The sequence below is a fragment of the Pongo pygmaeus genome, chromosome 3 (genome assembly GCF_028885625.2).
Source record: "Pongo pygmaeus isolate AG05252 chromosome 3, NHGRI_mPonPyg2-v2.0_pri, whole genome shotgun sequence".
In the NCBI taxonomy this organism is placed as follows: Eukaryota; Metazoa; Chordata; class Mammalia; order Primates; family Hominidae; genus Pongo; species Pongo pygmaeus.
The window spans coordinates 100,765,748-100,791,790 of record NC_072376.2 but is presented as its reverse complement, the minus strand read 5'-3'; the positions used below and the strand labels follow the sequence as shown (position 1 = coordinate 100,791,790).

At 41.2% G+C, this 26,043-nt stretch overlaps 1 protein-coding gene across 1 annotated transcript in view; it reads right to left on the bottom strand.

Annotated features, from left to right (window-relative positions):
- HERC6 (HECT and RLD domain containing E3 ubiquitin protein ligase family member 6) overlaps positions 1-26,043 on the bottom strand; it is a 125,157-nt gene that overhangs the window by 79,019 nt on the left and 20,095 nt on the right. Inside the window, exon 2 of the mRNA XM_054485345.2 lies at positions 21,648-21,845. The gene's annotated coding sequence lies outside the window, so the exon portion shown is untranslated. The remainder of the gene's footprint in view (positions 1-21,647; positions 21,846-26,043) is intronic.

The following is a 26,043-nucleotide window of genomic DNA, read 5'->3' as shown; positions in this document are numbered from 1 at the left end:
ATCTATTTATCAAAATTCACCATCTATTCTCTTTGAGGGCTGCTACCTGTGAGGTTTCATCTATATAACCAGACCACCTTTGCTAGGCAAACCTCCTCTTCTCTTCCTCCTGTGACCTGTCTTGCCACCACCACCAGATTTACTGCCATAACTTGTGTGGACATGCTCCAAGCCCTTACCCTTTTTATGTATATATAATTTTTATTTTATTTTATTTTATTTTTTGAGATGGAGTCTCACTCTGTCGCCCAGGCTAAAGTGCAGTGGCATGATCTCAGCTTGCTGCAACATCCACCTCCCAGGTGCAAGCAATTTTCCTGCCTCAGCCTCCCAAGTAGCTGTGATTATAAGCATGCACCACCACACCCAGCTAATTTTTGTATTTTTAGTAGAGACGGGGTTTCACCATGTTGGCCAGACTGGTCTTGAACTACTGGCTTCAAGTGATCTGCCCATAGTTGGTTACTGGGATTACAGACTGAGACACCGTACCCAGCCGAGGTCATACTTCTGTTGAACCAGAACTTGTTTCCAACACAGAAAAAAGGCAATGGCATTCCAAAAACACAAAGGAAAGAAGTGAACCTTATTATTGTCTTACTCCTATTACTGCTCAGGATTAGCCAGCCTCTTAAGTTGAAAGTGATGACATAGAAAGAAAAGGGAAGACAGGGCAACCCATAATTTTTTTCCCTTTCAATCTTTCCTTATCATTAAGCCAAAAGTAAGAGTGTTAGTGGAATATGTGGGGCATTAAGAAGTGAAATAAAACAGATGAGTAAGTTTTGTGCAGTGTTTCAGTGGAAAGAAAGACTGATAAGAATGAAATACAGATGCATATAAGGGCTAAAAAAATACAAGTTGCACAATTTTGGTGATTTTGCGTACTAATTAAATGCTCTTATATTTGCATTTAAAACTGGTATGGGGAGGAAAAATCATTTTCTTCATCACTTTTCATGAATTCTTAGCTGGGACTCCCTGTAATAAAAGACAAACTAACAACAAAAAAACACACAGAGATGTAATAACATGTAAACCTCTCGTATACATTGGTGATAATCCAGAGAAATTAGTAAATCTCTAGAGTAGATCTTAGTCTTAGACTTCAGGCTTAAATACCATCATTTCTCTGAAAGAAAAAAAAAAAAGAGTATAGGGAACAGCCAGTTAAGGTAAGATGGCCAGGAAAAACATTTTAAAGATAAGCGTTGTTATGCAGATTTAAGTTGATACCGTCTCCGTTGATTAAGAGCCTCTAGTGGTTTAGTCATCCCTCTCTTCCTGGTGCAGAGGAGACACCTCCCAGATATTTTCTTCATAGATGTAAATTTCCCTTACCAAAGGGCAACCTTCATCCTTGTTTTCAGAGCTACTCCTGTGTCTGGAGTTTCTCAAAATAACCAGCTTGTGTCCGGAATTGGTGGGTTCTTGGTCTCGCTGACTTCAAGAATGAAGCCACGGACCCTGGTGGTGAGTGTTATGGTTCTTAAAGATGGTGTGTCTGGAGTTTGTTCCGTCCGATGTTCGGACGTGTCCGGAGTTTCTTCCTTCTGGCGGGTTTGTGGTCTGGCTGACTTCAGGAGTGAAGCTGCAGACCTTCAAGGTGAGTGTTACAGCTCATAAAAGCTGGCGTGGACCCAAAGAGTGAGCAGCAGCAAGATTTATTGTGAAGAAAGAACAAAGCTTCCACAACATGGAAAGGGACCCTAGCGGGTTGCCTGCTGGCTCAGGTGGTGTGCTTTATTCCCTTATTTGGCCCTACCCACATCCTGCTGATTGGTCCATTTTACAGAGAGCTGATTGGTCCATTTTACAGAGAGCTGATTGGTCCGTTTTACAGAGAGCTGATCGGTCCATGTTGACAGAGTGCTGATTGGTGCATTTACAAACCCTTAGTTAGACGCAAAAGTTCTCTAAGTCCCCACCCATCCCAAAAGCCCAGCTGGCTTCACCTCTCACTGGCACTCATCACAGGACTTTGCAGCACCTAGCCCAGACACTCCGACAGCCCAGAGGGAGCTCGTCCCAGACAATCAAGAGGAAAAGACGGGAAGTGAGAAAGAGATGGAGACCTGCTATACTGGCAAAGAGGGAATGGTGGTCCACACACGGGATTCAGCCTCCGATCAAGCCCAGCAGGTGCCAGCTGGCCACGCCAAGTGTGGGGCTTGCTGAGCCCGCGTTCCCCTGGAACCCGTGCCAGCCCAGGAGCGCCGAGTGCCGCGTGCAGCCCTGGCTCCCGCCGGCACCTCTCTTTTCTTTTTTTCTTTTTTTTTTTTAATTATACTTTAAGTTTTAGTGTACATGTGCACAACGTGCAAGTTGGTTACATATGTATACATGTGCCATGTTAGTGTGCTCTCGTCATTTAACATTAGGTATATCTCGTAATGCTATCCCTCCCCCCTCCCCCCACCCCACAACAGGCCCCGTGTGTGATGTTCCCCTTCCTGTGTCCATGTGTTCTCATTGTTCAATTCCCACCTATGAGTGAGAACATGCGGTGTTTCGTTTTTTGTCCTTGCGATAGTTTGCTGAGAATGATGGTTTCCAGCTTCATCCATGTCCCTACAAAGGACATGAACTCATCATTTTTTATGGCTGCATAGTATTCCACAGTATATATGGAACCTTTCTTTGCACACTTTCTGGCGAGCAGAGGGAGCTGGCTCCGGCCTTGGCTAGCCCCAGAGAGCAGCCCTCATAGCGCAGTGGCGGGCTGAAGGGCCCCTTGAGTGTGGCCAGAGCGGATGCCAAGGCCAAGGAGGCACCAAGAGCGAGCAAGGGCTGCTTCCTTGTTGCCACTTCTCAAGCTCAATATAATTATTATGCCAAAGAGCCATATTTGGCGTGGCATATTCTGGTTCCCTGGAGTCATATTTTGGGGTACTGTGTCCTGAGACCCATCACTGGCATTGCACAATATAAAGATGAGGGTAGAATTGATGCTAGTGGTTTAAAGTGATACTTTATTTAGAACAACATTAAGAAGCAAATAAAAAAATACCATGACAAGGTAAGACATTGTGGAAGAAAAGAAAAAGCTTTATATTTTAGTGCCTTGAATTGCATTTTTTTCTTACTTTTTGAACAAGAGGCTTTGCATTTTCCCTTTGCATTGGGCTCTACCAATTATAAAGATGGTGCTGATGGCAGAGTCTAATAATTCACTCAGATTATGCAAAAACATTTATTTTCTACTGTAAGGTTCTTGTATCAGTTCGAACCCCGAGAGCGTGTCAACAGACAACACAAGGTGGTGTGGAGCAACATGCTGTTTTAATGAGCGCCTGGGTGCTGGTTGGCTGAGGCCTAAAATGGTGTCAGCCACAAGTGAGGACAGGGCAAAGGTTTTATAGTCTTCTGTAAACAGGAAGTGTCCTAGTCTGATGTAACTGCTACATTGTACCCAGATGGCCTCTTTCTCGGATCTTCTGTGGTACGCGTCTTACGGCCAGGGTAGGTGTCTTCCGGTTGGCTCTCTTCCTGCTTCTGCTGTCTTGCTGACATACGCTGCTGATGCCAAATGGCCTTGCGCCTTGGGACTGGGCCTGAGCAGGAAGGAGTTACTCATCCCCTTAGGCTTTCAGGCCGTGGGGAGAATCTTACATGTACAAGTTACCTGAAACTAATTCTCAAGCCTCTATGCTAGTGAGTGGGGAAGGATCTTAAACTCATCATTTTAACTATCTCTGTATCCTGTTTAATCTGTTTTTCAGGTAAATACTCCACTTTCCAGACATTCTTCCTTCCTGTACCACCCGAGTGCAGTGCCAATATGGGAGCTACAATGAAAGATTGAAGGGAAAGGATAAAGTGGTTTATTCAAGTCAGGAGAGAAGGCTATTTCCTTGATAGTGTTTATCAATAGAGTTCATCATTGTATCACGAACTTTTATAGAAATTTCTTCACACTTTTGACCTTAATCATCACCAGTTTATACTGAGGGAAATAAAAATATTGAACCTCAAAATATATTTTGGGATAGCTGTCAGAGAGACAGCGAACAGAAGTAGCCTTGCAAAGCTTAGTTGGTATTTAAGCTTTTGTGGGGGGAATTTGCAGAGTAGGGAGGAGTAAACGTAAATGAGAGAAAAATACTTAAGAAAGGACGTGAACAGAGGGATTGAGCACATAATTTTAAAAAGGGTTTCAGTCAACTGAAAAAAATGTTCATAATGGGATCCAAAGAGAAAAAGCAGAAAAGATATATATATACACATATATGTGCACACATATATGTATATATTTGTGTGTGTGTATATATATATATATAATATCAGCTTTTAATTAAGCTTATTTTAACCATAGAGCTTGCATTAGTCCATTCTTGCATTGCTATGAAGAAATACCTGAGACTGGATAATTTATAAAGAAAAGAGATTTAATCAGCTCACAGCTCTACAGGCTGTGCAGGAAGCATGATGCTGGCATCTGCTCTCCCTCTGGGGAGGCCTCAGGAAGCTTAAAATTGTGGCGGAAGGTAAAGGGGGAGCAGGCATTTTATATGGCAGGAGCAAGAGCAAGAGAGAGAGAGAAGGGAGGTGCTATGGACTTTTAAACAACCAGCTCTCCTAAGAACTCACTATCACAACAGCACCAGGGGGATGGTGCAAAACCATACAGGAAGGATCCACCACCGTGATCTGACACCTGTACATGTCTGAAAGAAACATACACCACCTATTCTCTCTGAGAGCTGCTACCTGTGAGGTTTCCTCTACAACACAAGACCATCTTTGCTAGCCAGGCCTCCTCTTCTCTCCTCGTAACCTGTTTTGCCATGATCCAAGTCCCCGTTCTTTCTGTAACAAGATGGTATATAAGCTTCTGCACCCCACTGGGGCAGGGGTGGGTGATCACTATGTGATGCTCCCCATGTATACGTTCATAAAATGTGTATGCCTGTACTCCCATTAATTTGCCTTTTGTGAGTTGACTTTTTTGTAAACTGTCTGAGGGTAAAGGGGAAGTGCTCCCTTTGCCCTACAGTTTTGGTGAGCAGGATCACCAAAGCCGCTCTGTTTTTTTTGGAAGCTGCAGTGAGGGGAATCTAAGCCCTGATTGGCCAGCATAAGGGTAAGAATTTATTATTTTATTTTTTGAGATGGAGTTGCACTCTTGTTGCCTAGGCTGGAGTGCAATGGCACGATCTCGGCTTACTGCAACCTCCGCCTCGCAGGTTCAAGCAATTCTCCTGTCTCAGCCTCCTGAGTAGCTGGGATTACAGATGCCTGCTACTATGCCTGGCTAATTTTTGATATCAGGTAAGAATTTCTTATCAGCCATGCCTCTGGACCCACTCTCTCTCTCTCTTTCTGTAGAATCCTGTCAAGCAGATGGTAAAGGTCACTGTTTCTTTTTCCCCTCTGAAATCTTGATTAATGGGAGAGAAGGATTTGTGTGATATTTGTAGGCATAGAGACTCTGGCGTGCTTTTCAGTCCTTTGTGGTATGAAGGTTCCTATTGTTTGATCCCTTTCTTCCCAGAAATAGTGTTTTCCTTGGTCTTTGTCTTTCTATGTTGTTCTGTCATAAAGAGGGGTATCAGATAAGGTTCCCTCTCATCTTGTTCTATGTCCTCAAGAGCTTGACCTGTGACTAAGTGGAAGCAATCTCTCTGGGTCTCTACCGTCTGGGGTGCATGATTTCTGGGTCATGTCAGGTGGTCAGTCTGAAAGTGGCTGGGAACCTGAGACTTTGTTCTGAATGTGTCAAGCTCTTGAGAGAGTTTGTCATATGAAGTCTCATCCATAAAGGGCTTTTGTCACCTCAGCACTTCTTGACTGGTTAGTGCTGGGAAAGTCCAATTCCAGAAGGGCCTACCTGACGTCACATAGTAACTGGTCTGTGATTGACAGTCCCCCACAAATTTGTGGGTTACTGTCTATGAGCAACAAGACTCTTCTGCTGTCTTGGCCTATTCTTGAAGTTAATTTTTCAGGGAGGATCTTTGGGACACCCTCTTCTGTGCCCTCTCTGAGAAAATACCTTCTGAACCTGGATAATTAGATCCTGGGCTTTCCATAAGGAAGCTATTGGAATGAGTCACTATTGGAATAAATGCACCATTGGAAATTCAATGGCCAGAAGATGTATCCTTTAAACTAGATTCCTAAATTTGTGTGTTGTTGTTAGAAACAGAGTCTTGCTGTGTCACCCAGGCTCTGGAGTGCAGTGGTGCAATCACGACTCAAGAAAGCCTCAAACTCCTCATCACCTAAGTGATCCCCTGCCTCAGCCTTCCAAATAGCTTGGACTATAGATGCGTGCCACCATGATGGCTAAATTTATTATTATTATTATTTTGTAGAGACAGTGTCTCACTATGCTGCCCAGGCTAGTTTCAAACTCCTGGCTTCAAGTGATCCTCCCATCTCAGCCTCCCAAAGTGCTGCAATTACAGGCATGAGTCATCACACCAGCCAACTCCTAAATTAAAAAAAATTTAGAGATATTTTATTTTAAAAAGTTAATGGAAGCTCAAATTAAAAGAAAGAGACATAATAGTGTCATGACTAGCCTTAGAAATTCTCTTGACAAAATTAAACAGCAAAAATCTGGCCTAAAACAAAGTTAAAATCCTTTGTAAGCTCAAACTTCCTGCTGTGATCCCCTGCAGGGTTCACAATAAAGGTGGCTTCACTTTGTAGTCCTGTGATTTACAACTGCAGTCTGGGTTTGATTCCCAATCAGAGAACTAAACTGAGTGAAAATCAATGAAATTGGCCTCCTTATAAAATCCTATGGTAAGTTCCCATGCTTCTGTGTAACCTTGGCATCCATTTCTAATATTCCTATAACACTCTCAAATTCCTTCTTAAAAAGATTTAATTCTCTATGTGCTTTGAGATGTAAATTTGTTACTCTGTTTTCTCTAAAACCCTGTAGGGGCTAAGATCATGTGAGATAAACTTTAACTTTTTCATGTACAAAGGCACAGTTTTAATCCAACTATCCTTTCAAACTAGGTAGCTTTAGAAATCTATGGCTAAAAATTTTAAGTCAAAGATATAAAGTCTTTGTGTCTATCTTTATTTTTATGCCTACGTATCTATGTTTATATATTGTCTATATGACTTTAAGTAAATGAGTACTCATGAATTAAGTAAATAAGCCCTAATGCTTTACAAGTTCATGTGGTTTTGTTAATCTTTGGTAAAGAGAGTTATACAATTTTGATAAAATAAAATAGAAATGTCTTCATAATTTAACCTAGAGTTTTTTGCTGCATCTATTGGTCAGACAGATTTGTACTGTCTCTACTGTATTTAAGGTCATAAAACTGTTACTTCTTTGGGAGGCCGAGGTGGGCAGATCACAAGGTTAGGAGTTCAAGACCAGCCTGACCAACATGGTAAAACCCCACCTCTACTAAAAATTAAAAAATTAGCTGAGCATGTTGGCACGCACCTGTAATCCCAGCTACTCGGGAGACTGAGGCAGGAGAATCGCTTGAACCCAGGAGGCGGAGGTTGTAGTGAGTTGAGATTGTGCCATTGCACTCTAGCCTGGGTGACAGTGTGAGACTCTGTCTCAAAAAAACAAAACAAAACAAAACAAAACAAAAAAACCTGTTACTTCTGTGATCTTTTTGATACTTGCTTTTTTTGATAGTTTGTAAGCTTATGCCTTTGGAGTTGAGCCTTTAGATTCTGAAGTCTAGGCAAATGACCATGGTGAAACCTGGAACAATACCTGGGCCCTGTCCCCCTGGCCTAGCTATGCCTCTTGGCCGTGCTGAGAGGGGTTAGATCCTCCAGGCATTGTCTTCAAGGCTCTGCATCTGGTACATAATTGAAATTGCTTTTTTCCTAGGTTTTTCACTGAAAATTAGTGTTACTAAGAGTTAACATTATACTTAACATATGTAATTAAAACTACTAGATATAAGAAAAGCAATTCTATATGCTGAAGTATATAAGAAAAGTAAAATGCATTTTTGGTATAAAAAAGTTTATAAAAAGGCATGAGAGTATGGTTTTTGTTAAAGGAAAAGTAATTTTGCCTAGTTTAGAGGTTTTTAAAAGCTGTTTTAAATTTTAAGAATAAGAAAATTGGTAACACTGAATAAACAGAGAAAGTTGAGGAAATGAGAGAATGGGAAAATTTGGAATAATTTATAAAAGGTTTATGGAAATCATAATTTGTGGTCAAAACTGAGATGGCTGAATTTGTTCATACGGTTTTATTAAAATTAACTTTAGCATAATAATATACTGATGTAAAGTAGACTTTGGTTTTCTAGAAAACGAGATTTTTGTAAATAATAAGAGATAGTAAAAAGGTTTGTTTACCTCTTAAGGAAACTGCAAAAGAAAGAGAGAGAAAAAATAGGTTAAGTTTGACTTGTGGTGTCTTTACTAGGTCTTATGATTGTTGGGGAAACTGAGTCTCTTCACTATCAAAGAGTAAAGATTTTTGCTCTTGAAATTTTTTTTTTGAGATGGAGTCTTGCTTTGTCCCCCAGGCTGGAGTGCAGTGGCTTGATCTCGGCTCACTGCAACCTCTCCCTCCAGGATTCAAGTGATTCTCCTGTCTTAGCCTCCTGAGTAGCTGGGATTACAGGTGCCTGACACCACAGCTGGCTAATTTTTGTATTTTTAGTAGAGATGGGGTTTCACCATGTTGACCAGGCTGGTCTTAAACTCCTGACCTCAAATTATCTGCCCACTTTGGCCTCTCAAAGTGCTGGGATTATGGTGTGAGCCACCATGCCTGGTCCACTTTTTGAAATCTTTTAATTATCATTTTGGATAATTAAAAGATAATTAAATGATAGTTTATCCAAAATTTTAATTTATCCAAAATGATAATCGTAGTGACCTGCAATCCTATTTTGACCAAGTGTTTTAAAACTTTAATACTTGATATTCTTCCCAAAAACAAAATTTCTAATTCTAAATTCAGTCATTTTTATCTCAAACTAACATTTTGGATATTAGGGTCCCTAGAAATACAAGAGAGACACATTAGGCTTATTTGATATGTTAAAATCAAATGGGAAGCATCGTTAAATAAGAAATGGTGGTTAAGTTTCTTTGAGTTATATTTATATAAATGTGTTATTGATATATATTCCAAAATTGTAATTTTGGATAATTAAATTACTAAATTTAATTACTAAAATTCTGATATGTTTTAGTATATGTTATTGGTAATAATTACAATTATTATGTTAAATTATTGTTTTACTTTGTTTCTTCTCCAAAAGCAATTTATAATTGGGTATAGTCCAAAATTTTCTTCTTCAAGGAAATTTATGGAAAGGAACCTGACATGTATTATTGGATACAGATTTCTCATAACTTTAGAGGTCATACCATTGGTCTAGGTAGAAAACATCTAGGACTCTAAAAAGATGATACATTCATGAAGATTGCTAACCCAACATCAAATGGAACAAGAATTAATTACATCGGACTAAATTAATAGAGGACTGAAATAAGTTTTGTGGCTTTTTTTGGTTTGAAACATGGCTGATTCTTTTTGTTTTGTTTTCCATGGTCAAAAAAACTTTTTTTTTCTCCCTTGAGCTATTTATAACTTATAACAATTGAGTTAAATATAGTTTTATGAGCACATGTGAATCATTTAGCTTTCTCTAAACCTAATTTCTCCAGAATTTGGAAACTATTTGTGAGTATTCTTAATTTATGGCAATATAATTATTTGCATAAGTTCAATAATAATCTTTTTTTTTCTTTTTAATAAAAAGACACAGTTAGAGGCACTGGTTATTTTACCAAGGCTTTGACTGGAATGGCATATTTTCAGACATGAACAGACTGCTTTAAGGAATTCACATTGACTTTATTGAGCTGCTAAGACATCCCTTGGACAGACTGGCCTGGTACTTTTTCTATGCAGTTCCTTTACAAGGTTCCTGAGCTGTGGTGAGAATGTAACTTTCTGACAGGCCCATGCACCTCAAGTTATTTTTAGACCTCAAGAAAAGAGAAATTCATCCAATTTGTACAGGTATTGAAGACAGTACGGTGGCAAATCCTTGGCTTGGCTTTCCACCCTCAAGGCTTTTAAAAATGTAACCTGTCAGATTGCCACTGCAATCCAAAGATGCTCCAGAGACTCCAGAAAAGCTATTCTATAGACTACTCCAGTCATTAACCTTAATTTTTCTTCTGTATCCATAGAAATGCCTCTTATTAAAGATCTGTTTTCCTGCATCATATATAGAGGCCTGGCCCATCCGTTATGCCACCTCCTGGAATGGGACACAGCTGATTAATTGAGCTGATCTGTCCTCAGAACTAAGAGACTGACTAAAGAAGACATGGAATTCTCTATTTAACTTTGCTCTTTTCTGCTCATCCCAATTGTTTTTTCCACTTTTTTTCTATAACAACCTCTAACCAAAATCTCTCCAAAGCAATCAGCTTGGCTTTTAATATGTGAAACTTTTAAAAGTTTCAAAGTGGGGACTAAAGGATATCAAAATATTTTATCCCCCAAAATATATTTCTTTGACATATTTTGAGATGGCTGTCAGAGAGCTAGCATACACAAGTAGCCCTGCAAAGTTATATCTTGTGGGGGAAATTTGCATCTGTAGAAAATCTGCATTGATGAAGCCAGGCCTTCCCTTGTCTAGATCTGGGAAGGATTAACTGAGAGTCTGAAACACCTTTAAAGGTCTGAAAGAAACATTTGCCATCTATTCTCTAACAGGACTGCTACTTGTGAAGTTTGAACTACATAATTAGAAGACCTTTGCTAGCCAAGCCTCCTCTTTTCTCCCTTCCATAATCTGTTTTGCCACAGCCCAAGCCCTCATTCTTTTCGTAACCCTAAGATGGCATTTAAGCTTCTGCATTCTATTGCAGGGGTTGGGTAATCACTCAGTAATGTTCCCCATGTGTATGCTAATAAAATGTGTATGCTTTTTCTCCAATTAATCTGCCTTTTGTGAGCTGATTTCTCATCAAACGTTCAGAAAGCAAATGGGAAGTTGTCCCGTTGGCCCCTACAGTGATATCTAGGAAAACTTGAATCAGAATGTAGCGATTCAAATGGTTGAGTTATAGAAAACTTTTGAAGGACTATAGTAAACAGCATGTTCATATCAGTAGAGATTTGACTTGTTGAATTCTGAAAAATGCAAACCATGATTGCTTCTAATTCCCCCTAGTTAATACTCATTAAATGCTTTCTAAGTTGCAGGCCCTGTCCTTGGAGGTTCACAGGAATTATTCTGTGGGTCATCACAGCAACACTATCAAGAAGGTAGAGTTAGTATCCTTATTTCACATAAGACGGAACTGAGGCATTAAGGAATAAAGTAACTCACACACCCAAGAAGTGTTGTAGCTGGTATATGATACAAGTCTGACTCCAGAGCCTTCACTCTTGGTACACATAAAACGTATTAATTTTCTCAAGAAAGCACAGGAACTTATTTATAATTGAATTAAATTTATGGAATTTATTCTCACTAGTGAATTGCCTTGTGATATTTGGCAGACTTGCAGAGGCATCTGATGGATGTAAAATCATGTCATCAGAAGAGAGTCATAAACTTGGATAAATGTGTCACCATTTGTGTTTATGGGGACTTCCATGAGAGGGCAAACCTCAGGATACACTTAAATCATCAAACATCTGGGGAGCTCTAAGTTTCAGGAAAATCTGAAAGGTACTAGGGATGATAAGGAGCTGTAGTAACAGTGAAATGATAAGGGACTGGTGTTGGATCTGCCTAGAAACTCTAGTGCCTCTAGTTTTATAAAAATTATAATTTTTTTTGAAATTTTCTTAGAAAACAAAACAAAATTCTAAGAACCACCACCCATGAGATAAGCCTAGAGTCAGAATTAAAATGTATCTCTATGGCTCAGGAATAAATCAATCCTTCAAATACTATTAGCTGTACTGACTTTGTGAGGACCTCCTGGGTCACTAGGTTGGTATAAAATTATCTTAAGCTGAAGACTTTTATGATACAACAGATGCAGAAAGAAGCCTTCTTGGAGCTTCCCTTATCTGACTATCACAGAAACTTCTGAGACATGACGACTGCCATAAATTCTCTTTAGAGGGAAGCTTCTACTCCCAGGAGAGAGACCAAGAGTGTACCTACCATAATTCCTCTCTGGGGTTGTGGGGAAGTTTTATGACCCTGAAAAGGACTAAGACCATGCATAGCAGTATAAACAAACAACGGCACAAACTTTATCTACTTTCCTAAATCCCACTGAAACTGCCTTTGCAAAATTATGACAGTAAGAGAAATCTGATGTAGTTGACACCATCTTGCTGCCGACCTCCAAGCTGTCCTTGTCATTCCTTGGAGTAAGCCAAGCTAACATTCGGAGGAACTTAGTTTATAGTTTAACTTGAAAGTAAGGATGATAATAGTCTCTGTATTAGTCCATTCTCACATTGCTATAAAGAACTACCAGAGACTGTGTAGTTTATAAAGAAAATGGTTTTTAATTGACTCACAATTTCACAGACTGTACAGGAGCCATGGCTGAGGAGGCCTCAAGAAACTTACAATCATGGCAGAAGGCAAAGGAGAAGCAAGCACATCTTCACATGGCGACAGAAGAGAGAGTGAAGGGGGAAGTGCCATACACTTTTAAACAAGCAGATCTTGTGAGAACTCACTCACTATCACAAGAAAGGCAAAGGGGAAATTCGACCCCATGATCCAATCACCTCCCACCAGGTCCCTCCTGCAATGTTGGGAATTATAATTTGACATGAGATTTGGGTGGGGACACAGAGCCAACTCATTACAGTCCCTCCCTAAAACTAATTCCCTCCTTTCACAGGGACTCAAAATCACCTTTGTAAGTCTAATGAAAGGCTGCAAGAATAGGATTATGGGAGGGGCTTGAACTCTGCTAAAATGTAGGCATAGTTTCTATAATTCCTTACTGCTCAAGGGTCATGTGGCCAGGCCAGAGGGCTATTATCATTTAAACTATAAACTAAATGTCTCCCAGAGTTAGCTTGATCCAAGCCCAGGAATAATCAATGGCAGCTAAAGGCAAGATGCTCAATCAGATCTCTTTTACTGCCATAATTTTCTCACTGATATAATTTTTGGAAAGGCAGTTTCCAGAGGATAGGTGGAGCATACATGCAGTTGATAAGCTTTGTTCAGGCATGAATTACAGTGCTGTTGGTTGTGAGTTGAATGTAAATAAATTAACAAATATATTAAGGTATGTTAACAGAAACACACATAAAACCAGGTTATATATTGATCAATTGACAAAAAGGTGACAATTGATCAATTGACAAAAAGATCTCACAGGATATTTGCCCTATATTTCCTTTAAGAACAATGATTCACCATTCACTAATTCAGTATTCACAACAACTTTGTGAAAGGAAAATATCTTGGGCCCCCCAAAATCACTAAGCTAAAAGGAAAATTCAAGCTGGAAACGCTCAGGGTGCACCTGCCTCCCATTCTATTCAAAGTCATCCCTCTGTTCACAGAGACAGATGCATGTTCTGATTGCCTTTTTTGGAAAGGCTTATCAGAAACTCAAAAAATGCAACCATTTATCTCTCACCTATCTGTGACATGGAAGCCCCCCAGGGTGGGGATGGGAGGGCAAGGCGGGGGGTGGGGAGGGGAGGTTGCCTTGAGTTGTCCCTGCCTTTCCGTATGGAACCAATGTACTTCTTACATATATTGATTCATGTCTCATGTCTTCCTAAAATATATAAAACTAAGCTGTGTCCCAACCACTTTGGGCACATGTTGTCAGGACTTCCTGAGGTTGTGTCATGGGTGTGTGTTCTCAACTGTGGCAAAATAAATTTTCTAAATTAACTGAGATCTGTCTCCAATTTTTGGGGTTCATAACTTTATAGACCATAACACAAATAATGAGGACATTCTATATGTTTAACTGTATTTTACAGTAGTCCTCCCTTATCTATGTGTCAGGCCTCTGAACCCAAGTTAAGCCATCATATCCCCTGTGACCTCCATGTATACATCCAGATGGCCTGAAGCAAGTGAAGAATCACAAAAGAAGTGAAAATGGCTGGTTCCTGCCTTAACTGATGACATTCCACCATTGTGATTTGTTCCTGCCCCACCTTAACTGATCACTTAACCTTGTGAAATTCCTTCTCCTGGCTCAGAAGCTCCCCCACTGAGCACCTTGTGACCCCCACCCCTGCCCGCAAGAGAACAACCCCCTTTGACTGTAATTTTCCATTACCTACCCAAATCCTATGAAACTGCCCCACCCCTATCTTCCTTGCTGACTATCTTTTCAGACTCAGCCCACCTGCACCCAGGTGATTAAAAAGCTTTACTGCTCACATAAAGCCTGTTTGGTGGTCTCTTCACATGGACGCATGTGACATTTGGTGCTGTGACTCGGATTGGGGACCTCCCTTGGGAGATCAATCCTCTGTCCTCCTGCTCTTTGCTCAGTGAGAAAGATCTACCTATGACTTCGGGTCCTCAGACCAACCAGCCCAAGGAACATCTCACCAATTTTAAATTAGGTAAGTGGCCTCTTTTTACTCTCTTCTCCAACCTCTCTCGCTATCCCTCAACTTCTTTCTCCTTTCAATTTTGGTGCCACCCTTCAATCTCTCCCTTCTCTTAATTTCAGTTCCTTTCCCTTTCTGGTAGAGACAGAAGAGACATGTTTTATCTGTGAACCCAAAACTCCGGCACCAGTCATGGACTCAGGAAGACAGTCTTCCCTTGGTGTTTAATCACTGTGGGGATGCCTGCCTGATTATTCACCCACATTTCACAGGTGTCTGATCACTGTGGGGACACCTGCCTTGATCCTTCACCTTTGTGGCAGGCAACCTCCCTGGGAGGGAAAGTATCCCCCCCACCCCTTCTCTCCATGTCTCTACCCTCTCTTTTCTCTGGGCTTGCCTCCTTCACTGTGGGCAATCTTCCACCCTCCATTCCTCCTTCTTCTCCCTTAGCCTGTGTTCTCAAGAACTTAAAACCTCTTCAACTCACACCTGACCTAAAACCTAAATGCCTTATTTTCTTCTGCAATACCTCTTGACCCCAATACAAACTCAACAATGGTTCCAAATAGCCAGAAAACAGCACTTTCAATTTCTCCATCCTACAAGATCTAGATAATTCTTGTCATAAAATTGGCAAATGGTCTGAGGTGCCTGATGTCCAGGCATTCTTCTACACATCAGTCCCCTCCTAATCTCTGCTCCCAATGCCACTCGTCCCAAATCTTTCTTCTTTCTCTCCAGTCTGTTCTTTCAGTCTCCACCCCAAGCTTTGAGCCCTTTGGATCCTCCTTTTCTATGGACCCATCTGACCTCTCCTCTCCTCCCCAGGCTGCTCCTTGCTAGGCTGAGCCAGGTTTCAATTCTTCCTCAGCCTCTGCTCCCCCATCCTATAATACTTCTATCACCTCCCCTCCTCACACCCAGCCTGGCTTACAGTTTTGTTCTGTGACTAGCCCTCCCTCACCTGCCCAACAATTTCCTCTTAAGAGATGGCTGGAGCTAAAGGCATAGTCAAGGTTAATGCTCCTTTTTCTCTATCAGACCTTTCCCAAATCAGTTAGCTTTTAGGCTCTTTTTCATCAAATACAAAAACCCAGCCCAGTCCATGACTTGTTTGGCAACAACCCTTAGATGTTTTACTGCTCTAGACCCAGAAAGGCCAGAAGGCTGTCTTATTCTCAATATGCATTTTATTACCCAATCTGCTCCTGAGATTAAATAAAGCTCCAAAAATTAGATTCCGGCCCTCAAACCCCACAAGAGGACTTAATTAACCTTGCCTTTAAGGTGTACAATAATAGAGAAGAGTTGCAATTACTTGCCTCCACTGTGAGAGAAACCCCAGCTACATCTCCAGCATACAAGAACTTCAAAACGCCTAAGCCACAGTGGCCAGGCATTCCTTCAGGACCTCCTCCCCCAGGATCTTGCTTCAAGTGCTGGAAATCTGGCCACTGGGCCCAGGAATGCCCGCAGCCCGGGATTCCTGCTAAGCCATGTCCCATCTGTGCGGGACCCCACTGGAAATTGGATTGTCCAACTTGCCCAGCAACCACTCCCCCTGGAACTCTGGCCCAAGGCTCTCTAAGTGACTCCTTCCCAGATCTTCTCGGCTTAGTGGCTGAAGACTGATGCTGCCCAATTGCCTCAGAAACCTCCTGGACCATCACAGATGCTTTGGGTAACTCTTACAGTGGAGGGTAAGTCCCCTTCTTAATCAATATGGAGGCTACCCACTCCACATTACCTTCTTTTCAAGGGCCTGTTTCCCTTGCCTCTATAACTGTTGTGAGTATTGACAGCCAGGCTTCTAAACCTCTTAAAACTCCCCAACTCTGGTGCCAACTCAGACAACATTCTTTTATGCACTGTTTTTTAGTTATTCCCACCTACCCAGTTCCCTTATTAGGTCTAGGTATTTTAACTAAATTGTCTGCTTCCCTGACTATTCCTACTCTACAGCCACACCTCATTGCTGCCCTTTTCCCCAGTTCAAAGCCTCCTTCACATCCTCCCCTTGTATCTCCCCACCTTAATCCACAAGTATAGGACACCTCTATTCTTTCCTTTGTGATCAATCATGCACTCCTTTCCATCCCATTAAAACCCAATCACCCTTACCCAGCTCAATGCCAATACCCCATCCCACAGCATGCTTTAAAAGGATTAAAGCTTGTTATCACTTGCCTGTTACAGCATGGCCTTTTAAAGCCTATAAACTCTTCTTACAATTCCCCCATTTTACCTGTCCAAAAACCAGACAAGTCTTACAGGTTAGTTCAGGATCTGCACCTTATCAACCAAATTGTCTTGCCTATCCACCCCATGGTGCCAAACTCATATACTCTCCTATCCTCAATACCTCCCTCCACAACCCCTGCACAACCCATTATTCTGTTCTGGATCTCACACATGCTTTCTTTACTATTCCTTTGCACCCTTCAGCCCAGCCTCTCTTTGTTTTCACTTAGACTGACCCTGACAACCATCAGTCTCAGCAACTTACCTGAGTTGTACTGCTGCAAGTCTTCATGGACAGCCCCCATTACTTCAGTAAAGCCCTTTCTCATGATTTACTTTCTTTCCATCCATCTGCTTCTCACCTTATTAAATATTTTGACGACCTTCTACTTTATAGCCGCTCCTACAGATCTTCCCAACAGAACACCCTCCTGTTCCTCCAACATCTATTCTCAAAAGGATATCACATATCCCTCTCCAAAGCCCAAATTTCTTCCTCATCTGTTACCTATCTCAGCATAATTCTTCATAAAAACACACATGCTCTCTCTGCTGATCTTCTCCGGCTAATCTCCCAAACCCCAACCCTTTCTACAAAGCAACAACTCCTTTCCTTCTTGGGCATGGTTAGATACTTTCACCTTTGGATACCTAGTGTTAACATCCTGACTAAACCATTATATAAAGTCACAGAAGGAAATCTAGCTGACTCCATAATCCTAAATCCTTTCCCCACTCCTCTTTCTTCCTTAAAAACAGCCCTAAAATCTGCTCCCACACTAGCTCTCCCTGACACATCCCAACTTTTTTCATTACCCACAGCCAAAGTACAGGGCTATGCAGTCAGAATTCTTACACAAGAGCCGGACTGCACCCTGTAGCCTTTCTGCCCAAACAACTTAATCTTACTGTTTTAGCCTAGCCCTTGTGTTTGCATGCAGCAGCTGCCGCTACTTTAATACTTTCAGAGGCCCTCAAAATCACAAACTATGCTCAACTCACTCTCTACAGTTCTCATACTTCCAAAATCTATTTTCTTCCTTACACCTGACGCATATACTTTCTGACCCTGGCTCCTTTGGCTATATTCACTCTTTGTTGAGTCTCCCACAATTACCATTGTTCCTGGCCCAGACTTCAATCTGGCCTCCCACATTATTCCTGATACCACAGCTGACCTCCATGACTGTATCTTTCTGATCCACCTGACATTCACTCCATTTCCCCCTATTTCCTTCTTTCCTGTTCCTAACCCTGATCACACTTGGTTTATTGATGGCAGTTCCACCAGGCCTAATCGCCACTCACCAGCAAAGGCAAGCTATGATATAGTATCTTCCACATCTATCATTGAAGCTACCACTCTGCCCCCTTCCACTACCTCTCAGCAAGCCAAACTCATTGCCTTAACTTGGGCCCTCACTCTTGCAAAGGGACTGCATGTCAATATTTATACTGACTCTAAATATGCCTTCCATATCCTGCACCACCATGCTGTTATATGGGCTGAAAGAGGTTTCCTCACTATGCAATGGTCCTCCATCATTAATGCCTCTTTAATAAAAACTCTTCTCAAGGCCGCTTTACTTCCAAAAGAAGCTGGAGTCATTCACTGTAAGGGCCATCAAAAGGTGTCAGATCCCATCACTCAGGGCAATGCTTATGCTGATAAGGTAGCTAAAGAAGCAGCTAGCATCCCAACTTCTGCCCCTCAGGGTCAGTTTTTCTCCTTCTCATCAGTCACTCCTGCCTACTCTCTTACTGAAACTTCCACCTATCAATCTCTTCCCACACAAAGCAAATGGTTCTTGGACCAAGGAAAATATCTCCTTCCAGCCTCACAGGCCTGTTCTATTCTGTCGTCATTTCATAACCTCTTCCATGTAAGTTACAAGCCGCTAGCCTGCCTCTTAAAACCTCTCATTTCCTTTCCATCGTAAAAATACATCCTCAAAAAATCACTTCTCAATGTTCCATCTACTATTCTACTACTCCTCAGGAATTTCTCAGGCCCTCTCTCTTCCCTACACATCAAGCTCAAGAATTTGCCCCTGCCCAGGGCTGGCAAATTGACTTTACTCACATGCCCCAAGTCAGGAAACTAAAATACCTCTTGGTCTGGGTAGACACTTTCACTGATGGGTAGAGCCTTTTCCCACAGAGTCTGAGAAGGCCACCATGGTCATTTCTTCCCTTCTGTCAGACACAATTCCTCAGTTTGGCCTTCCCACCTCTATACAGTCAACTAGAAAGATCTCCTCACTGTCCTCTAAACAAACCAAGTTCATGGTTTGGTACCTGCTTCTGATCTTGTCACTCTTCTCTTTAGAATCTCTCCTCCCCTTCTCTCCACAGATCCAAATTCCAGTGACCCCGCAAGGTCATTCCCCTTTTCTGACTCCACCTGCCTATAGTGGCCTCCTCTTCTTTGCTGAACTCCTACTGCACTTGTCAGTAACATTCCACTGAGTTCTCAATGCTAGTGTGTCATTGTTTCTTTGTGCTTTCTATCTGTACATATTATGTTCTGTCTGAGATTTCTTAGCCTCTGTAAATCCTTAGAATACCTAGCAGAGCTGAGCGCAGGATGGAAGGTTGACACCCATGAACTATTTTTTATCTCGTAATATCACACATGGCAGCCATAATGCATTGCACCCATTGTGGGATGAGGTGTGACAGCAAAACTGGCATAAATTTCTTCTTCCTTTTTCACAATTTCACAGCTACAAGATTCATTTTTACTATAGATCGTAGTAACATCAGCACGTAATTTTTTTTCTTATTAAGTAAAAAACTTACCTTTTACTTAAAGGAAACACTTTCCAGCTGCTCTTTGGCATCTCTGAATTGCCAGCATCACTACTCTTGCACTTTGGGGCCATTCTTAAGTAAAAGAAGGGTTCCCTTAACACAAACACTGAGATACTGTGACTGTCCAACTGTTAAATAAGAGGGCTGCCAAGTGGCTCACAGGCAGATACCACCACCTTAAACAGCGTGGATACACTGGACAAAGAAATCATTCACGTACCCAATGGGACAGAGCCAGACAGCGTAAGATTTTGTCATGCTACTCAGAATGGAGTACAATTTAAAACTTACAAATTGTTATTTGTGGGTAATTTACTTAATTTTTTTGGAACATGGTCAACTGCAAGTAACTGAAACCTCAGAAAGCAAAACCATAGTATCATGCACACCTGTGTGAAGAGACCACCGAACAGGCTTTGTTTGAGCAATAAAGCTTTTTAATCACCTGGGTGCAGGTGGGCTGAGTCCGAAAAGATAGTCAGCAAGGAAGATGGGGTGGGGCAGTTTTATAGGGTTTGGGTGGGTAGTGGAAAATTACAGTCAAAGGGGGTTGTTCTCTTGCGGGCAGGGGTGGGGGTCACAAGGTGCTCAGTGGGGGAGCTTCTGAGCCAGAAGAAGGAATTTCACAAGGTTAATTGATCAGTTAAGGAGGGGCAGGAACAAATCACAATGGTGGAATGTCATCAGTTAAGGCAGGAACCAGCCATTTTCACTTCTTTTGTGATGCTTCACTTGCTTCAGGTCATCTGGATGTATATGTGCAGGTCACAGGGGATATGATGGCTTAGCTTGGGCTCAGAGGCCTGACATTCCTGTCTTCTTATATTAATAAGAAAAATGACATAAAATAGTGCTGAAGTGTTGGGGCAACGAAAATTTTTGGGGGTGGTATGGAGAGATAATGGGTGATGTCTCTCAGGGCTGCTTCGAGCAGCATTAGGGTCAGCATGGGAACCTAGAGTGGGAGAGATGAAGCTGAAGGAAGATTTTGTGGTAAGGGGTGATATTGTGGGGTTGTTAGGAGGAGCATTTGTCATATAGAATGATCGGTGATGGCCTGGATATGGTTTTGTATGAATTGAGAAACTAAACGGAAGACACAAGGTCCGAATAATAGAAGGAGAAAAATAAGTATTAAAAGACTAAGAATTGGGAGGACTCAGGACATCAAATTAGAGAGTGTCCAAGGGGGTTCATTGTAAATGCTTGGTTGGTGAGTTTTGGGGCTCTATCCTTGAGTTTTTTTATGTTGTCATACACCAGGCCAGATTTATGTAGGTAAAAACAACACTGTTCATTTAAAAATATACAGAGTCCTCCTTTTTCAGCAGTGAGTAAGTCAAGGCCTTGGCCGTTTTGGAGGAAAGAGAAATGCAAAGCCAGCAATTGTTTGTTAAAGAAGGATTAGAAATGGCTAGGAGAGAGTGAGATTGATAGTGTGGTAGAGATAGCTGGGGAGAGGTAGAGGGTGGCATAAGAACGAGAACGAGAAAAAGAGTGAGTATAAAAGTAAAGAATAGGACTTCATCAGGGTGAAAGTATTGGAGTGTACTTTGCCACTGAAGTGAGAGGGGCGATGCTAGGTTCTTTTTAACAACCAGCTTTCACAGGAACTAATAAAGTGAGAACTCATACCCCGCATTCACCCTCCCAGAGACAGCATTAATGTATTTATGAGGGATCTGCTCCCATGACCCAAACACCTCCCATTAGGCCCCACTTCCAACACTGGGGATCAGATTCCATCACAAGATTTGAAGGGGACAAACATCCACACTATAGCAGTGAGCAAATAAGCTTCTCCCTTAAACAAAAAACACACAGCACATAATGCTAAAACCTCCCAGCTGTACCTTCTGACCTGTTGACTGGGCTTCCCATACACTCATTTTTCCTTGCCCCTTGGAATTTTTAACTTCCAGTAAAACTCTAAGTTAATTGCTTTTTCAAGGGCAACTTTAATCAGAATAGCCAGCTCTATAGACACATTACAGAAAAAGGAAAACCAGTTTTGTGTGTGTGTGTTAGGCTATTAAAAAAAAAATAGTGGTGGATTTTTTTTCCCCATTGGCTTTTTTCTCTCCATTATCATGCATACCTTTCTGTTCAGGATTGAGGTCATCCATCTGCAATCTCATATCCTCTTGCTGGGTTCTGTCAAGTATTAGTCATAAGGCAGTCAGCTTGCTTGTGTACACTTTAACAGCTCTTTTTCACATCAAGCCTTCCAGTTGTCTCTGCTTATTTTAGCCGGGTGCTCAAAGTAGTAGCTGGTTGCCTGGCTATTCCTAGGCAGCTGAAAGCATCGTGAGTAGAACACAAATGAAGCAGGAAGGAATAATCTGAGCTTGGTGCTAAGATTTTTGTCTAAGACCTTCTGACCAGGGTCTGTTTCCTAACTGCAATCTGTCCAAAATGTTACTTCTCATCACTCCACATATTATAGCTATCTGATAATTATTAAAATCTGAATATCAAAGTCATTTTTGTATGGAGGGAATAATTAATATATGTACCTTTCCAATATGGCCTTAAATACTCCCCCAAATTCCTTAGCTGTTAATTTTTTTCTCCCACCCTAAAATATATGTATTTTTAATATTTACCCTGCCCATTTAATAGCAATAAGAGAAGTACATCAGTTACCTAAGTCAGAGATCAGCAAACTTCTTCTGTATAGGGCCAGATAGTCAAGCTTTGTGGGCCACACATTCCCCAATACAATTATTCAGCTCTGTTATGGTAGCATGAAAATCTCCACATAATACATAAATGAATGAGCATAGCTGTGTTCCAATAAAACTATTTATACTGTGGTATAATTTTTAAAAATCTATATTTAGTTTCTGTCCTGGTTCCCAGCATACAGCTCCTAAAATATAAGGCATCTCTAGAGTGGTAAGAGTATCTTTTGTATACTAATGAGATGACTGGTGGCCCTTAAATAGCTTCAGGATGGGGATTGGTCAGAAAAACTAGGGCATGATTAGAGAGTTGGAACTTTTAGCCACATCTCTTAATCTCTAGGGAGGGGAGACAAGCTGAAGGTTGAGCTGATCACCAATGGTCAACTCTAGGACCTAGATTTTAGTATCTGTGGGAGTCTTGGAAATAATCCCCTTCGATTACTATAACCATAATCAGTCATGTCTACATGATGATCATAATTAGTCCATAAAAACCCAAAAGGACTAAGTTGGAAGAGCTTCTAGATAGCTGAACTCATAGAGGTACCTGGAGGGTGGTATATCCGAAGAGGGCATAGAAGCTCTGTGCCCTTTTTCACATACCTTGCCCTATTCATCATTTCCATCTGGCTATTCATCTGCATCCTTTATACTATTTATTTATTTACTTTTGAGATGGATTCTCACTTTGTCACGCAGGCTGGAGTACAGTGGTGCAATCTCGGCTCACTGCAACCTCTGCCTCCCAGGTTCAAGCGATTCTTCTGCCTCAGCCTCCAGAGTAGCTGGGATTACAGGCACGCGCCACCACATCCAGCTAGTTTCTGTATTTTTCCTAGAGACAGGCTTTCACTATGTTGTCCAGGCTGGTGTTGAACTGCTGACCTCAAGTGATCTGCCCACCTCAACCTCAAAAGTGCTGGGATTACAGGCAAGAGCCACCATGCCTGGCCTGTACTATTCTTTATAATAAACCATTAAATGTAACGAAAGTGTTTCCCTGAATTCTGTGAGCCACTAGCAAATTAATCAAATCTGAAGAGGCAGTTGAGGGAACTTTGATTTATAGCCAGTCAGAAACACAAATAACAACCTGGGGCTTTGTTTGTTTGTTTGTTTTGTTTGTTTGTTTGTTTTGAGACAGCGTTTCACTCTTGTCCCCCAGGCTGGAGTGCAATGGCGTGATGTTGGCCCACTGCAACCTCCGCCTCCCGGGTTCAAGCAGTTCTCCTGCCTCAGCCTCCTGAGTAGCTGGGATGACAGGTGCTTGCCACCACGCCCAGCTAATTTTTTGTATTTTTAGTAGAGGTGGGATTTCACCATGTTAGCCAGGCTGGTCTTGAACTCCTGACATCAAGTGATCCACCTGCCTTGGCCTCCCAAAGTGCTGGGATTACAGGCGTGAGCCACCACACCTGGCCCTACAACCTGGGGCATTTAATTGGCATCTGGATTGCAGGCAGTCTTGTGGGACTGGGCCCTTAACCTGTAGGGTCTGATGTTATCTTCAGGTGGATAGTATCAGAATTAAATTGAATTATAGGACACTCAGTTGGCGTCCACTGGAGATTTGCTTAGTATGTGGGGAAAAACCTTTACACATCTGGTCACAGAAGTGTGCTACGGTGAAAAAACTGTTTGTGCTTTCAAATTTGAATTTCATATAATTTTCATGTGTTACAAAGTATTTTTTTTTCATTGACTGTTTATAATCAGTGAAAAATATAAAAATCTGTTCTTAGCTCAGAGGCTATACAAAAATAAGAGGGGAGGAAAGCAGGCCTGATCTGGCTCATGGACCATACTTTCCCTACCTTTGGCCTAGGTTGGCAAACTGTAAACTTGAGGTTACAGTTATTAGAACTTAATATCCAATGTGATGGTATTAAGAGGTAGTGCCTTTGGGAAGTGATTAAATCATGAGGCGTTCACCCTCATGAAGGGAATTAATGCTCTTATAAAAGAGACCAACGAGAGTTTGTTTGCCCCTGCTGCCATGTGAGGACACACAGAAGGCACCAACTATGAAGAATGGGCCCTCACCAGACACCAAATCTGCTGGTGCCTTGATCTTGGACTTCCCGGCCTCCAGAACTGTGAGCAATACATTTCTGTCATTTGTAAATTGCCCAGTGTAAGGTATTTTGTTTTAGCAGCCTGAATGGACTAACAGAGTAAGCATATATTATTTATGCATTCTGAAAGGAACAATAACACTATTTTTCCTTCAAAGAAAATGTTTAATGTTCATTGAAGTGCTAATTCTAATATTAAAAAATTAAAAACAACCTAAATATCCAATAACAGAGAAGGCACTAAGTACCTCTGTACATCAGAATACTAATTGGCCTTTAAGATGATGTCATCAGTGGTCGAGAATGCTGGTTTTTGAAGTGGATAGACCTGAGTCTACATTCAGACTCCCATTTACCAGCTGAGGATCTAAAGCAGCCCCCTTCACATTCCTGGATTTTTCTCATATGTAAAATTGAAACAGTAATGTAACTTTGTTGTCTTCATGCTTAACATACAGTAAGACTCTTTTAATATTATCTATTGCAATTGTTATTTGGGGGGATTATATGGGATTTAAAATTTTTTATGCAATGAATATGTACTTTTTCATAATAATAGAAAATAACTTTTTTATTATAATGAAAGAATTTCCCTCTGTAGAGAGAAATCATTTCTAAAAATTACAGTCATTATGGCATCTACAGCAAAGTACGTGTAGCAGTACAATGTAGGTTAGGCTTGTGAGAGAAAGGCTTGCTGCGGATACCAATGACAGGTGAAGTCCATAGGTATCTCTGGTGCATCCCAGGGAGAAGTACTGGACAGGCCTACCTATGACAGGCCTCCTCTATGAGAAAAGACAGAAGAGAGGCCAGATGGAATAGTCACTAGAATAAAAAAAGGAGTTCTATTCTCTAGGAGGAAAAAAGCAAGACACACTGTAGCTTGGTCAAGAAATAGTTATGGAATGAATGAATGAATTTCAAGATTGTTCATTTATAATCTGATTGTTTGGAACATAGAGTGTGAATTAAGAAGAAAATTCCTTGTTCTATATTTTTGAAGAGGAACCTGAATTGTGGAAAAATTGTATGGAAAAATATTCACAATCTGATTAAAGGGTTTATAAGGATGTGACTGGTGTGATCCATTTATTCATCCAATAAATAAGTTTTATTGAGCATCTACATTGTGCCAGCACTCATGATATGCCCAATCACAGATCAAGATAAGTCTTGTTTTTAATTTGGATAACTTTGCCCTCTAATCCCAGTTGTATGATACTTGTGTTCACTATGTGGTTAGCAGTTTAAGAAGACAATTTAAATGGTCTTTGGAACTTATCTCACTGGATGAGAGGTTGAGTTAGGATCAGAAAAATATCACTAACTGTACCTAGGCAGTGTGATGTAGTATACACCTAAGTGTGAGCTGTGGCATCAGACTACCTGAGTATCAAAATCTGTTTCTACCACTCACTGGCCATGTAATATTAAGCGGTTTCTTCATCTCTTTAAATTTCCATGTTTTAACTGTAAAACAGGGATAGTAGTAGCATTGACTTAGGAGGATTCTTTTTTCTAAGTAAGAATATTATACAAAGAATGCCTTGCGTGGTGCCTAACGATAGCAAGCACCAATGACTAATAAATGTCAGCTATTGTTATTATTTTACCCTTGTGTAGCACCATAAAGAAGGATACAATTGAAATGGAGCAAACTAGGACGTGATGGTGAACAGCTGTAGTCCCAACTACTTGGGAGGCTGAGGCAGGAGGATCCTTTGAGCCC